Genomic DNA, 15,855 nt, shown 5'->3' with positions numbered 1-15,855 from the left:
AAAAATAAAATCAATTTAAAAAATAAAATGGGGGTTGTAGTAGGACAGTCTACCTTAAAGGGCTGTTTGTTGGGTTTGTTGCAAGTCTTACATGATTGAGTATATACGCAATGCTTAGAACAGTGCCTGGAGCATGGTAAGCACTGTGTAAGTGCCAGATATATTTTAAAAGCAAGCACAGTAAGCACTATGTGAGTAACTCACTCAGGTGGGCGAGAAAGTGGGGCAGAAAGAACCTGCCAGAACTAGCTGAGGTGTTACAGTAGAAGTCTTGCCAATCAAAGGGCTGGAGGTGCCAAGCACTTACCCCAGCAAGAGTCATTTCCTAAGTGCTAAGAAACTGGGAAAATCTGTAGTTAATTAGGCTGACTGACTGGATTCCTTTACTAATGGTAACCCACTGTGTAAGGCTGCAAACAGCAGTATCTTTAGTATATATGTGGCCTGTTGCTTGAATGGGTTGCCCTAAGGGACCTTGGAGACAGTGCTTTCCAGTGGGATGTTTGTGTCTCTGGTCTCATGCTGTCCCCAATCTAGGCTCCATACAGGTGTGTGGGGTGCCTTTGGGGAATCCCAGGGCATGGTGGCCAGGGTTCACATTAGCTAAGTCATCATGTACATCCACACCAAGTTGCAGAACAAGGAACATATATACGAGACCCTATGGGGCCAAGTTCAAGTTCCACAGCCACCAGAAGATCCACATTCTCAAATAAGTGGGACTTTACCAAATTTAATGCTGATGAATTTGAAGGCATGTTGGCTGAGAAGCGGCTTATTCCTGATGGCTGTGGGGTCAAATATAAACCCATTTGTGGTCCCATCGACAAGTGGTAGACCCTGCAGTCATGAGGGCTTCCATAGTATTTTCCCCTCCTTAACCACACTCACCAATAAATCCTGTATTATATCCAAACACACACACACACACACACACACACACACACACAGAAGAAATGACAGACTTACCCAGTAATTACCAATAATAATGAAAAAACAGAAAGCTATTCTAAATGAGCAATAGTAAAAAGAAAATGTATCATCCATGCTGAAGAAAAATTCCTATTTTCTTAAAATTTTTCTAGTAGAGAATTATGTAAAAAGACATTGTCATTTGAAGAGATGATTTAAAATACTAAGACAAAAACTGTAGAAAAAGTATTATAGAAATTTTTATACTATTGCTTCATCATATTTTTTGAGTTATATGATGTTTGAGGAAATTATTATCCTTTTAAAATTGAAGTTGTTGAGATTTTTGTGCTCATATTAAATATTTACTTTCATGTCTATAATTTTTTATTCATAATGTTGTATTCATTTAAAAAAAGTTTTTTTTTTTTTTTTTTTTTTTTTTTTTTTTTTTATTATTATTTTTTTAATATTTATTTTTTTTTAGTATTTGGCGGACACAACATCTTTGTTTGTATGTGGTGCTGAGGATCGAACCTGGGCCGCACGCATGCCAGGCGAGCGCGCTACCGCTTGAGCCACATCCCCAGCCCTAAAAAAAGTTTTATCTCAAGTTACACATGCTTCAGGTTGAACAAAACTTGAATAAATCCCTGGGCTTAGTATTTTCTCCTTCTTTCTCTTTGTTTTTCTGCTTTTATCATAATTTCTTTTCATGGGCTGGTGTTGTAGCTCAGAGGCAAATCGCTTGCCTTGCACATGTAAGGTACTGGGTTTGATCCTCAGCACCACATAAAAATAAATAAACAAAATAAAGATAGTGTGTCCATCTATAACTAAGAAATTTTTTAAAAAATATTTTTTTTCATGATCTTAAAAATGGGACATACATTAATATGCCTGGGACATAAAGCAAAATATTGAACAAATATATGATTCAGTGTCTTAAACTTTTGAAAACAGCCTTATTAGGATTAATCCCTCCCTCCAGAAGTTAATATGCTGTTTTAGTTAGTAGATGAAACATATATTATCATTTTAAATCATAGTAATAAAATTGGAGTCTGTCCATATAATTCTCAGTTGCTGGTACTATTCATATTGCCCATGATTATTTTTAAAAACACTTCATTATGACCTAAAATTAGAATTTCTCCAAAACATGCAGTCCATTTTTGGTCAAGAGGAAAAATACAAAAATCTACAATTTCTAATTCAGTAGATTATTTTTGTACTAATTTCACCTATTTTATGCTACCATGAGATTTTTCTAAAAGAGAAACAATCAAGTCAATAGACATTTGGTTAGTATAAATAAAACCTTTCTAGTATATTTCGCAGAAACTCTGAAAATGAGAGGTTTGAGTGATGGAGTAATAAACACTTGTAAGTCAAGTGGTTTCTAATTCATTGCTTTTATTGAAATTTAAGTTGGAGCTAAGTAGTTTATCATCCAAGTGGATCATTAAAAATAATTTTTTAATTGATTAATATGTGATCATTGACATTTAATTTAGGGGGTTGAAAGAAGTCTATGATATTCTGACAAAAATTCTCTTCTGTGTATATACATACAAGCAAGAACAAAGTGTTTTAGTATTAAAAATGTAAATGGGAAAGTAGGAATAGCTAAATCCTGATTCATTCTAAAAATAAAGTAATATTAACCCATGGACAAACTTTTCTACCATCTGAAGCTATTTTAAAAATTAAAAGGCCGGCTTTGAAAGTTTATAAAGGATACAAGCAAGAATATTTGGAGACAACTAATCTAGACAAGTAACTGTGGAAGGCTTTATAAATCAATTATGTAAACCCTTAGAGGAGAGTGGCCATCTATTTTTAACTGTCCTGTTGGCCGACTTAGGGAGACAGCTGTGTCAGAGGGATGGACGCTGCCTGTGGGGTGTGGAAGAACACTGTGTTGGCTCAGTTATTTTTAGTGGTGAAATTTTTTTTCAATCCCTAATATTTACAAAAACATACCTGGGGTGAAGCCTGGGGTTTAATCCCCAGCACCAAAAATAGAATAAAATAAAATTAAAAGTTTATGGCTTGGGGTAGAAGTAGCTCCCATGAATGCTCCAGAATACAGAACATATATATTGACAGCAAGTCTAGTCTGTTTCCCTCAAAGCTGTCTTTTTGTTTGTTCCGGAATCTTTGTGCATTTATTGTCAGTAATTTGGAGCCACGGAGAGTGACAGTGTTGGATTCAGATTGCCTTGATACTGCCTTATGGAAAAGTCACCCTGCCAAGGGTGCGGGCCCACCAGCAGGAACTGAACTTGAGGATGGATAGCCAATCTCACCTCCCAGGTAGCTTCTGGTGAAAAGATGTCTGTACAAGCTCCAGCCTCATTGTTTCATTTCCAGTCCCCAATCACTTTCCCAGGGTTTGAATCTACTGGATCTCTCCAGAGGAGCAGGTTCAGTTTAGATTTTGGAGTCCAGTACTTTCTATTGCAGGAGTTCTGGATCCCTAAAGAGTACTCTTCAGTAAGGAAATCTCTGAATTAATATGCAGCAACTTCTCCAGAATGGGTGTTTGCCCCCCAGGTGGGCTGGAATGGGGTGGATCCCATCAAACACTGCCTTTTAGATACAAAAAATATCAGGTTTTCTACCTCTCTGCCCAGTTTTGGGGCTCAGTGCTGGACTTATGATTTTGAGATGACTTTATTTCAGCAAGTTCATTGACTTTCATTGTGACTCCTTAAATTCATACAATCTAAGTTTTCTAACTCCAAATCTCGGAACATTTCCTTCACAGTTCTCAAGTTTCCTTAAGCAAAATTTCCCTTCCTAAGAGGCTGACTTTGTTAAGATAATGATGAATTTTCAACTGTTCTTCAAAGTAAGGCTGTGTTAATCTTATCAAAGCATAACTAAGAAGTGCTTTTCTATTGAATTTGCACAGACAAAAATTAAGACTATATTTTATTTTCTTTTACTTGGAGAACACAGGAAAACCAAAATAATGCTTACAGGAATAAAATTAAACTGTGTCAGGGCACTGCTTTATCCAAGTAAAACTAGAGCCACTGTGAGATGGGACTAAGGGACCTGAGTTCTGTCTGTGTATTTCACATTCCCCGTTTTTTATCTCCCCTTCCCCACACCATCATGTCCAACTTATGGCAAAGTTCCTTTTGAAATATCTGTAGAGTCATTTAAAAATATATCATATTTCCCAGCCCTCTTCCTGAAACAATCTTCATTGTATTCAGCAAACAACCTTGTGTGTGTGTGTGTGTGTGTGTGTGTGTGTGTTACTGGTGATTGACCTCAGGGTGTCACATACTAGGCCAGACTTCTTGCAAATCTTATTTTGAGACCGTGTCTTGCTATGTTTCTCAGGCTGACCTCAAACTTGTGCCCTCCTGCCTCAACCTCCTAAGTCACATGCACCACTGTACCTGGCTCAAACTTATCCGTAAGTAATTATAGCGTCTTTCCTGTCACCAGTTTGTTCCCAGAGACTGCTCTTCTAGAACCCTCTTTTTGCTGCTATACCGAGAACTGATTACTCTCTAGGCTGCTCCAGGGTTGGCATGGGGAATTTCAACCTGGTTGGTTCCCCTGGGATAAATTCATGGAGCCCAGTTTGCAGATGTAATAGGATGGTAAATGAGATTTTCCTTCTAGCTCCAGAATTAGGAGATAAAGTACACGTGTGAGGTTCAGGGACACTTGGTTCTCGGTATTCTAAAGACAGCCACTAATTAGGCCTCATATCTATTTCCAGCAGTTGGGGGAGATTAGAAGTGTGGGATTTTTTTTTTTTTTCCAGAGACAAAATTAGTGAGGAGTGTAAACTACCTTGGGAAGAGTGCAGAACTGTCTTAAGCATGTTCACGTGTGTGTGGTTATACATACACTCACACCTATAAAGATGTCCTTGCTCCAAGAGAGCTGCTATAAGGGACCCTCAAGCCTGCAAGGAGGAGAGGACATCATATTTCTCAGATGGAGGCCCATTCTGCAGGTATGGTGATGGAAGTTTGTGAAGATTTATCTTGTGCTAAATATGAGTATAGAAACTAGGGCCTATTTATAGTCCATAGACTTCTGAGAGAGTCCCTCTGGTTTAGCCCAAGCCTATGGGGCTTATGGAGACCCACATGGCGACACATTTTTAACATCTACTGAAAGGTACTTTCCCTCATGAAGCCACCTCATGAAGGGAAAAGCTATTCCATCCCACCCTGTCCTTGCTCTTCAAAGTGCTCTACTTCAACTTGTAGTAAATACTTCCAGCTTTGTTTTCTAATTGTTTCCTATTATTTTTGGCCTCTTACTTTAATATCATAGAAGGCAGAAACCATTTCTTTTTGTCATTCTCCCACAAGGATGAGTGACAGGCTTGTCGTAATTGATCACTGAATAGTTATTATACCCAATATACACTTAGAGCTCAGGGTGAATATGGGATACCCATGGTGGTGAAAAGGGGTGGGGCCTGGGGGGTGGGGGGTGGGAGGAGACAGGTAGTCAGCATAGATAGTCAATGTTAGGGTAGGGAAGATGGGAGCTGATTATCAAAGAAAAGGAAATAGATTGCTAACACATCAGATCCCACTTCCAACACAAGTGATTACCCCCTGGGCTGCTCCTTCCTGCCCTTAAGCATGCAGCGAAGAAAGAGAGGTGGAAAAGGAGAGGAAACCTGGAATCTATAAGAGAGACAAGACCACCCCTCCCGGAGGTACCCAGCTCTGGGTCCTGACTTCTCTCTGGAGAAGCCTGCTACCTCTATTCTCTTTCTTAAATAAAACATGGTTTCTACGTTTGCCTCATCATTTCTTAGGTGTTTAATCTTCAAAACTGGGGGAATGAGGACCTGATCCCAGTTTTCAAGACCAGTATCCGTGGCAGTGATTTTAGTATATTCATTTATAACTACATAACCTGAAGGAAATTATGACTACCATTTGAAAACAAAACAAAACAAACAAAAAACAAAAACAAAACTCCCCCAAGGAATATTTTTTTACTTAGTTAAATAAATTAATACCAGATGCCTTTACTCAATATATTATAATTACTATAGGAAAATACTCTGAATTTTTTATTTTATAAGGCAGAAATTGTAACCTTATTCATATTAGTTATAACCATTTAGAGGAAACTGGATGGTATTAGGATTATCATATAAAAGCCAAACACAGCAAGCTCAAGAAACATTTGACTGAATATTGTTTCTCTCTGCTTCTTCTTTAACAACTCCAATTCAACAAGTCATCAAGTTCTGCTGATTCTATGTCTAAAATGACTTGCAACAGTCTGGGCATCTCACGTTTGACTTGTCTGAAACCAAACCTTGACACGCTCCCTAACATGATCTACTCCCCCACATCTCCTTTGTCTCAGTCTGATCAGGCTATTAAAACAAAATGCCATAAACTAGGTGGCTTATAAACAACAGAAACTTACTTCTTACAGTTCTGGAAACTGGGAAGTTGGAGATCAAGGGACCAGAAGATTTAGTGTCTGGTGAAGGCTCATTCCTGGTTCATAGATGGTGGATTTTCTCTGAGTCCTTATGTGGTGAAAAGGGCAAAGCAGTTTTCTGGGGCTTCTTTTGTAGGCACTTATCCTCTTTGGGATAAATGACTCTTTTCCCTCGCATTTTCCTCAGTGGTGTCAACTCTGAATCGGACTGGTTTTATACCAGACCAAATATGACATTGTTTTAGTTAGCGTAACTCTGAAATGTTTGTCAGTTAGTACTTGATAGAGGAAGTCTTCCTAAGTACCTATTTCATAAGGCCTTGTTCCCTCCCCTTCCCAGGACCCTTAGTTATATTGTAGGAATATGGGAGGAGTACAGGACTATTGTGGGTAATACTTTAGAGGCAATAGGTAGGTGGAAAGATACTAGATACCTCCCTCTCCTTCCAAGGATCTAAGGAAAACATGGGTTGCCATGTAAGGAAGTAAACTTTCTCTTCGGTATCTTCAGTTGTGCAAAACAATTGAAATTTCCTTGTGTCTGCTGCCACCACGTGGACATTTACAGTTATTGAATTCAAATTTGTTTTTTCCTTGTAATGATGGTCCAGAGCCAAAATACAAAGAAGTTAAAGTTTGTTTCTGTGTCCTTCAGCCTCAGATTGTCCCCTAAGTTCCTCTAGGTTTCCTGTGCTCTAAGACTTATAAGATTTCACTATTAAATACTTTACTCTTATGGTGTCACGTCCTAAAGTAGTACCAATGCCACACTGTGGATATCCCAGGAATAGAGTTGTTTTTTTTTTTTTTTTAAGAGTGATTAATTTTTTTTTTTTTATAGTTTTCAGTGGACACAACATCTTTGTTTTGTATGTGGTGCTGAGGATGGAACCTGGGCCGCACGCGCGCCAGGCGAGCACGCTACCACTAGAGCCACATCCCCAGCCCCAGGAATAGAGTTTTTAATAAGCCAGTTTGAAGCAAAAAAATCCAAAATGGTTCCCAATTATCTTGTCTTCTGGTATTTGTATGTTTCAAAATCCCACCCACACTCAATGCAATAGGCTTCTAACCAACAGAGTATGCCAGAGGTGATCAGTTCCATAATTACGTTGCATAGTATTTATGACATCAGTATCACTGGTAGACTCTTAATTATCTTCTGAGCTCTCATGCATGAAGCTAGTAATCATGCTGTGGAGCACCAGAGAAAAGAAACTGAGGGGGCTACTGGCTGTCAGCCAGCAGGAAACAGAGAACCCTAGTCTAACAGGACACAGAGACTTGTATCTTGTTAACCACCACATGAACTTGGAAGCAGTTGAGTTTTTGACAAGATCCCAACCTGTACTAACACCTTGACTACAGCTTCATGAGAGACGCTTAAGCAGTGCTGTCTGTTAAACCATGCCCAGAATCTGTGAGATATTAAATGTATGATGTTTTCAATAGGTAAAATGTGAGGTAATTTGTTATGCAGCAACAGATAATTAATATACTGTTCTTTGGTTTTATTTATATCATTTCCTTAATCACAGGGCTGCAATGTAAGTCACTGGAGTCTGTTCTTGGAAATAAATATTATTGACAAATATCACTTTGTTTGGAACTGTTTCTCCTCTCCCACCAAAACTCTGGTACTGAATCAGCTTGCTGTGCACAATTATGTTAGGATAAGTTTTGTCAAGAGCAATGCTGTGGAGAACATGAATACATTTGGAACTTGGAATTGCTCAACAAGCATGGTTTGTCAATGGACTGCTCGCTTAGTAGTAATACCCAGCTAACTTTCTAAATTGAGACTTCTGGACCCTCTTCAGACCTCAGATTTCCAAGGGCCCCATAAATCAGCACTTAGACAAGCACAAGGTAATTCTCATGAACCTGAGAGCTGCTTTCTTTGAGTCTTTGTCCATAAGATCATACTGGTCTTCTCTCTAGACTGGAGGATGTTAAATTTCCATTTGCATTAGCATCACCTGGTGGACTCCACAAACATAGATTACTAGATAAGAGTTTCTGACTCAGGAAGACGAGGGTGAGTCTGGAAAATTTCATTTTTAAATTCCTGGAGAGCTGATGCTGCTGGTTGGTGGACTACAGTTTGAGAACCACTTTGCCAAACATTTTGAAATTGGCCCCTAAAAGTAGAGTAAAACCGTCTTTGATGAAGAAATAGAGCCTCTCATAAAGAAAAATAAAATTATGTCATTTGCAGGAAATGGATGGAACTAGAGACCATTATGATAACAAGGTCAAAGTTCATATATTTTCTCTCAGATGTGGAAGCTAGAGAAGAAAAAGGAAAAGAAAGGTGGGGGTGGGCAGGGATCTCATGAAAATCAAAGGGAGATCAGTAGAGGAAAGAGATGAATGTGGGAGGTGGGGAAGGAGGAAGGAAGTACTGGGAGTAATATTGGCCAAATTATATTGTTATATTATGTGCATGTATGGATATGTAAAAACAAGCCCCAACATTATGTCCAATTATAATGCACCAATAAAAATATTGAAAAAAGAAATGCAGCCTCTTCTTTGGCTGAAAAGCTGTAGCCTAATATGCTCCACAGAGAACCATGATCTGTTTCAAAGTTTATTTTTCCCTCTGGATTCATCAACTTTTCTTGTCAGTCAGGGTTGAGAGAAACAGCTTGGGTTGTTGCTTCCTTTGCCCTCCGAGGAGTCAAATTATTGGTAGTTCAGATTGAGAATCTGTCCAGTGCTGTGTTTTCAGTCTTGTGTCAAGATGTTAAAAGCTCAAAGAGGGCACTTGAGCCACTGGGCTGTTATGCTCGAATTCGGGACCCCCAAAAGACCACCAGAGACCAAGATGGATGTAAGCAGCAAAGAGGTGTTTATTGCAAGCTAGCTCGGTCCTCTGTGCGCACACAGCAACTGGTGACGCTGAGAGGCCCCGAGCCCAGGGTTTGCTGCAGTTTTATACACTCTTTGGTGAAGGCAGGGACTTCACATACATCATAGCATCTCTTAGCAAATCATCACACACCTCGGGAAAAATCATAAAACAACTCTAAAACATGATTAGCATATTCACTGGTGGGAACAAGTTGGGTAGGGGTGATTGGTTAGTACAAGAGGGGGGATTAGTTTGAACTGATTGGTTTAAGCCAAGAGGGGTGTTCGTGCTGAACTACATGGTTTCCCAACACCATAAACTACTGGGAAGGTCATCAGGCATCCCAGGTATTTCCCTGTCTCATGCTGATTGGTGGCTGCTAGGGGATTGCTATGGGTCCCCACCTAGCCTGACTGAGTCAGGGACACCTGGCACCACAGATCTCTCCTGTTATTTGTAGATACACAATTTAGCAGGGTGGGAATGTGCCTAGGAGTGCTCTGTGGGTCTTTCCAAGGACAAAGGTCATGCTCCTTCTTTGGACAGGCTTTGCTCTGAGGTAGAGGCTGGTTTTTCAGGGCCAGCAGAAAACAGTCCATCAGCTGTTCACCCTGAGAGATGACAGTCAGGAGTGACTGGCTCTGAAGCAATGATCCCAAGCACCCAGGTAACTGTTGTGGTCCTTCTCAGTTCTACTCTTGGCTGATAGGAGGTAAGAGCCTGGAGAAAGAGTGTCAGATAAGTGATGAAAGAAGGAGAGAAAAGACTGGGCCAAGAACAGAGCATGGGAGGAAAGGACCACAGATTCTGGCATGCAGAAACCAAACGAGATTTGGCAAATTAGAATGTAGATTTGTCGTGAAATAGGAAAATCAGATCATTAGGAGTCCAAGGCAAAACCAGGCAAAGTAAAACAGCAAGTACAAACTGTGAGGCTCCTAAGGAAACATTCTGCCCTTAAGTTACATGATCATGTGTGCTCATGTGGTTGGGCACTGTGTCATAGTCTTGTGACATTCAGTGATTCTGTTAGGAGTATACCATCCCATCTTCAGGCAGACTGGCAGATCTGATTCCTGTGAAGTCACTCCCTTGTTTCTGCTTCCTCTTTTCCCTCACCCAAGTGCTCTTTATTATGCTTCCAAAGTTGGGGCCTGGATAGGTGGAGGTGGGAAACATGCAGTTCACAGAGGTCAAGTGCAATTTCTCCTTCCCTTTTATTGTGTGTGTGTGTGTGTATGTGTGTGTGGTTTTGGTAAAGAATATCTTTCTGTTTTATCATTCATTCATTCATTCATACATACATGCCTGCAACAGGTATTAAAATGCCTATTATGTCCTGAATGTTGCTGTCAATACAAAAAGTAAATGAAGGCCATATAAAATCATATAAAACCTTCTAACTTTTAGAGAATAATGGGAAAATAGAGCTAAAACAATAAGTGCAGTAAAGAGTCACAGATAATAGGAGAGAGGGTGCACAGAATGTAGTGGGAGACGATAGAGGGTCGGGCTCTACTGGGAGTGTCATGAAAGGCTTCACAGAAGAGCTAACTTTTGAATTGGATCCTGACTCATGGGATCAGTGGCATTTAGTGTAGGCAGGCCATTGCAAGAGCTTGTACATATGGGGAACTGTAAGCAGTTTAATGTGACTGGTGTTTAGGTTACCCAAGGGTGGAGAGAGAAGTGGACCAAACCACTACAGATCATGGCAAGACACATGCAAGACACAGACCTTGGACTGAAGTTGGGACACTCTTTCTTTTGGAACTAGAAGTAGATTTAAATAACTTTGTAGGTGTGGAGGTAGATGGTTGAAGGGGATGACCCCTGTTGACATTAGTTTTATGTAATTTGCTTAGAGGAGGAGATCAGGTGTGAGTCTGTGAATATGGATGTGTGTCGTGGCGGGGTGTGTGTGGTTAGGGTGGATGGAGTAAGGGCCATGGATTCATAAAGACTTCTCTACATTTGCCACCAGTTTTCCTTCTTTATTTTTTTCTGGTAAGTTTGATCACCTCTGATCTCAGAATCTTTTTGTTTTGGAGCCTCCTAGCGGATGCCATAGGATCTGACAGAGTAAAAGAGAGAACAAGAAAGGAGTTGAGACCTACTGCCAAAAGTGCAAGGGAGATGGAGGAAAAATGAGTAATGAATGGATGAAGAGAAGAGGGAAGTGTGAGCCTGAAAACCTGGCTGAAATGAGTCCCTTTTATGTGGATGGAGCAGAGCAGAATCATAGAGCATCTCAAATCCTGAGGCTGAGAGAAGAGGGAAACAGATGGGTGCAATGATTCATACACATCTTGGATGTGCCAGGGAGACTGCTTATAAAACTGTGAGTTAAAAACACAAGAGTGTAGTTGGCCTTGATGCTAAAGCAATGGGTGAGCACTCAGATAAGTTTTGATGAGACAACAGGTATATAACTCCATGTTGAAAAGTGTTGAAGGCATCACTGTTAAAAAGAAAACAATATTGGTAGTGGCCATTGTTGAGTATTGCAGAGAGGGTGGAGAGTGCTTTTTCTTTCCTGTATAGGGTTCCTATAGGCCTCACAGTCCCAGCCTCAGATGGGCATCTTTGGGTTCTCACTCTCTCTGGTCTCCTCTCCTCATTTTCTTCTGCTGCTCTCTACTTCCTTCCCTAGCCCTAGACCCATGCTTCCCCTCTGGGTGCTGATGACACCCTGGTGATGCTCTACAGGATGAGCTTGAGAACACTGTCCTTGACATTGGGTCCTTCCAGTTCTCCTGGCCATGACTGAGGTTTTCCTGATTACTCAAATATTAATAGACTTTCATAGAAAAACTTCTTTGCCTTACTATGAGTGAAGATTCCCACCATGGAAAGGGAGTGGAAAGAACATAAGGAGTGAGGGACCAGGAGCTCTGTATAGTCATACGGAGATTTCTGGAAAGAACTTAGCAAAGTTAGGTCACTATTTTACAATTCATTTGGGCTCTTTCACTGCCAGTGATGGATGAGCGAAGGTTTGTGAAATCCAGGCAAAGGGGATGGTGCTAGAGAGGCTTGTATTTAAGAGCATTAATGGGCATGAAGTGTTAGGCAGAGGTTGGGAAAAGATAAGGTTGCAGAGGTGGATGAGGCCAGTCCTTGGAGGACTTGGTCATTTTAATAAATTTGAATTTGTGCAGTCAGTCATCAGGAACACTAAAAAAATTTTAAGCTATGGAGTAGCATGGTCCTATCTGACTTTCTAAATAAAACTGACAGGTGGGTAAAATATAGACTTGAAAAGAAAAAAATCTGGGGCAGAAAAGTTAACTAGGGATATTATTATTTATTTATTTTTTTTTAGGTAAAAGATGATGAAAGCCTAACTAAGAAAAGATTGAAGAAATATTTAGGAGTAAAATGGATATGTGGACATATTATCTAATGGGGCTGCTTTAGTGAGTTGGGTTGCTATAACAAAATATCATAACTGGGTGGCTTAAGTAAATGTTTATTTCTCACAATTCTGGAGACTGAGAATTCTAAAATCAAGATACTGGCAAATTCAGTTTCTGGTAAGGACCTGTTCCCTGGCTGTTTTCTGGTTCTGTTATCACCTGGCCAAGAGAAAGAAAGCTCTAGTAACTTAAAAATAATCTATTCCCATCATGGGGACTCTACCCTCAACATCCCATCCAAACACAAGAAGCCATGATGGACAGCGTGGAGCGAGGAATCACAGATTGCCTCATGCTTTCTGATCTTGGTGGTTAGGGTGTTAGGGGATTTGGAGAAATTCTGACCTGAGTTATGGTGCAGAGGTGGCTGTCAGAGTGTGTGGTCAATAGAAGGGCAGAGACAGGGTATGTGGTCAATGGAAGGACACAGCAGCCATGGCATAGAAATAGCTGCTTCTGTCTGTGTGCTCCACAAGGACATGGAAGGTTTTCTGGAGCAGCCACAAACTATTGGAAATTGATTTCTGCATTGACCTCAGCCACCCTGCTCAATGTCTGACTGTCCAGACCAGCCTCTTAGCTAGCTGCTAGTGAAGTGATTTACCAAAAAAAGGTTCACTAGTCCCAGACTGGTTAGAGTTGTATTTTTCTCTCCCCTTTCCTTATATGTTCTGTTTTTATCCCTTGATAGTCTGATGTCTACCTACTTCCTGTAATTAAAACAACAAGCAACATTACTAAATAAAGATCGTTGAGATGTTTTTGACAACACTATGTCACTACGTGATAAAAATTGAGAATATGCAGAGAATGATACTACTTATGTTATAGAACCCAAATCATATATTTTTGTAAATACATCAACCTATATAAAAATGTAGAAGGATGGGCTGGGGATGTGGCTCAAGCGGTAGCGCACTCGCCTGGCATGCGTGCGGCCCGGGTTCAATCCTCAGCACCACATACAAACAAAGATGTTGTGTCTGCCAAAAAATAAAAAATAAATATTAAAATTCTCTCTCTCTCTCTCAAAAAAAAAAAAAAAAAAGAGGAGATATCCACAGTGCTAAGAAAGCCACTGAAGGAAAGACTTTAAAAAAAATGTAGAAGGAAACATGATAAAATAATAACATAAATTGCTTTTTGGAAAGAAAGTGGGGTTGGATAGCATTAAGTTGAATTTTAACTCTACAGTTTCAATTTTTTACAATGAAAATGAGTAGATAAAGTACCTGCAATTAAAAATAATTAAGAGGAAACTAGAAGCTGGGAGTGGTGAAGCACACCTGTAATCCCGGAGACTTAGGAGTGTGAGGAATGAAGATTTGCATTCATGGCCAGCTTGGGCATCTTAGTGAGACACTGTGTCGAAAAAAGAAAAATGAAAAGTGGTTGGGGTGTAGCTTGATGGTAAAGTGCCCCTGGGTTCAATCCCCTGTACTATACAAAGAAAAAGACAAAAAAGAAAGAAACAAGAGACAAAAGGAAGAATCAAAGGAAAGAAGGAAGGAAGGCAGGCAGGAAGGAAGGCAGGAAGGAAGGAAGGAAGGAAGGAAGGAAGGAAGGAAGGAAGGAAGGAAGGAAGGAAGGAAAGCAACTATTGAACATTTTGAGTCATTAACTAGAGAATCTGAGAGACCTAGGGAACCTATAGCAGAGGAGACAGGAACATGCCTACCATATCATGCCCCAAAGTTGAATACAAAAGAAAAAGGCTTTACCTGAAAGCTTTTGGTTGTGTGAAACCTAACAGCAAACACCAAATGTGATATCCTGACAGGGCAACAATATTAAAACAAGGAAAGCAAATATATGTGCATTCATTAATCAAAGCAACTAGCCAGGAAGTGTGTGCAGAAATAAGAGGCCAAACTAAGGAAGCCTGAGAACCTAGAATAGCAGGAGTGAGGGTGATGGAATGGGGTCAGAAAGGGTGATCTGGGTACCTGAAATGCCATAGAAGCCTTCAGTGACTCTTTGCAATGGTGGCTGACATAAACCAGTCAGGGCTTTCTCATGGAAGAGAATGGAATGGATACCACCATGAGAGGAAATGGTAGTGTAGTGGCACCCCCTTTCTCCACAGAAAATCCTAACTGGGTTTCTCCAGAAATCTTCACCATGGCTAATTTTAGGACCGTCAGCAAAAGAGTCTCTACAAAAGAGTTCAATATAGTCAAACTTCCTATTTTCGTGTTGCCCTATTTGACTTGGCCACTAGCCTGAAAGATATTAGCACTCCAGGTGCTGGACACCCCCTTACTAGTTTTTCACGAACATTTATCCAGTATAGTAGTTTGTAGAAATGTGTAAACAAGGCCTCTGGCCTTGAGCTGGGCTTCACAGAGATGTCTACATTTCTAAGAGAAGTTACCAATCGGGCTCCATGGTAACAGCTGGCAGGGGGAGGAAAGAAAGGGGAGAAGAAGCTCTCCCTTTCTCAAGTGTTGTCCTTGAAGGGTTAACTTGCCAAGAACAGTGAAAGAAAAAGCTGATTTTATGCAAACTTCTGCAGACTGTGAACTTCTGAGCCCCTCCCCTTACATGCTGGGTATAAAACTCTAAAACTACCTGAACTTGGGGTTCAGGGGATTGATTGATTACAGCAAAAGCTGTGCCTGCAGAACCCAGCTGCAGCCAAATAAAATTATTTCCTGCTATCTTCGGAGCCTTGCCTCATCTGTCCCTAAAACAATAGAAGTCTTTGATCATGACCACCAAGACTTTTGCCTCTATTTTTATCTCTATAGGTCATCAACAAAGATGTTATTGTCTATTTGGTAGAGTTAAATCAACCCTTGAATATTTTCTTTTGATCAGTGGTGGCATCTCTGTGGTATGTAATTACAAAACATGAATATTCTCTTGCACTGAATTAAAAGGTCTCAAAAGAAAATTATGTAATTTAAGAGGATAAAACATGTTTGCCATCCTTTCATTATAGCAATAAATCTTGCCTTAAAAGGAACTGAAATTCAAATCTAACTTGAAGAGGGGTAAAACAAAAAGAGAGGGCTTTATTGGGAGCGATAGCCAGTGTCTCATTGGGGGGTTCTTCTTCTTGCCCAGGAGAATGTAAGTCACCCTCAAACTTAAAGTCTCAAAAATTAGTGAATAACAAAACACAAATATTCAGAAATATATTTCCAAATGCAAAGCCCCTGATAGATCTAGTCCACATGGGCTCTGGAACTAGATAAAAAAAAAGATGGC

The 15,855-nt window shown here is 40.1% G+C and overlaps 1 non-coding gene across 1 annotated transcript; it reads left to right on the top strand.

Moving 5' to 3' along the window:
• Positions 1-350: 350 nt before the first annotated feature.
• On the top strand, positions 351-487 carry LOC124105504 (small nucleolar RNA SNORA70). The gene has a single exon (XR_006855751.1). It is a non-coding gene; the product is annotated as a small nucleolar RNA SNORA70 (small nucleolar RNA).
• Positions 488-15,855: the final 15,368 nt, after the last annotated feature.

This window comes from Marmota monax, unplaced genomic scaffold, assembly GCF_021218885.2.
Source record: "Marmota monax isolate L192 unplaced genomic scaffold, Marmota_monax_Labrador192_F-V1.1 WCK01_AAM20220418_F8-fsc00070, whole genome shotgun sequence".
Lineage (NCBI taxonomy): Eukaryota > Metazoa > Chordata > Mammalia > Rodentia > Sciuridae > Marmota > Marmota monax.
This window is presented reverse-complemented; position numbering and strand designations above follow the sequence as displayed.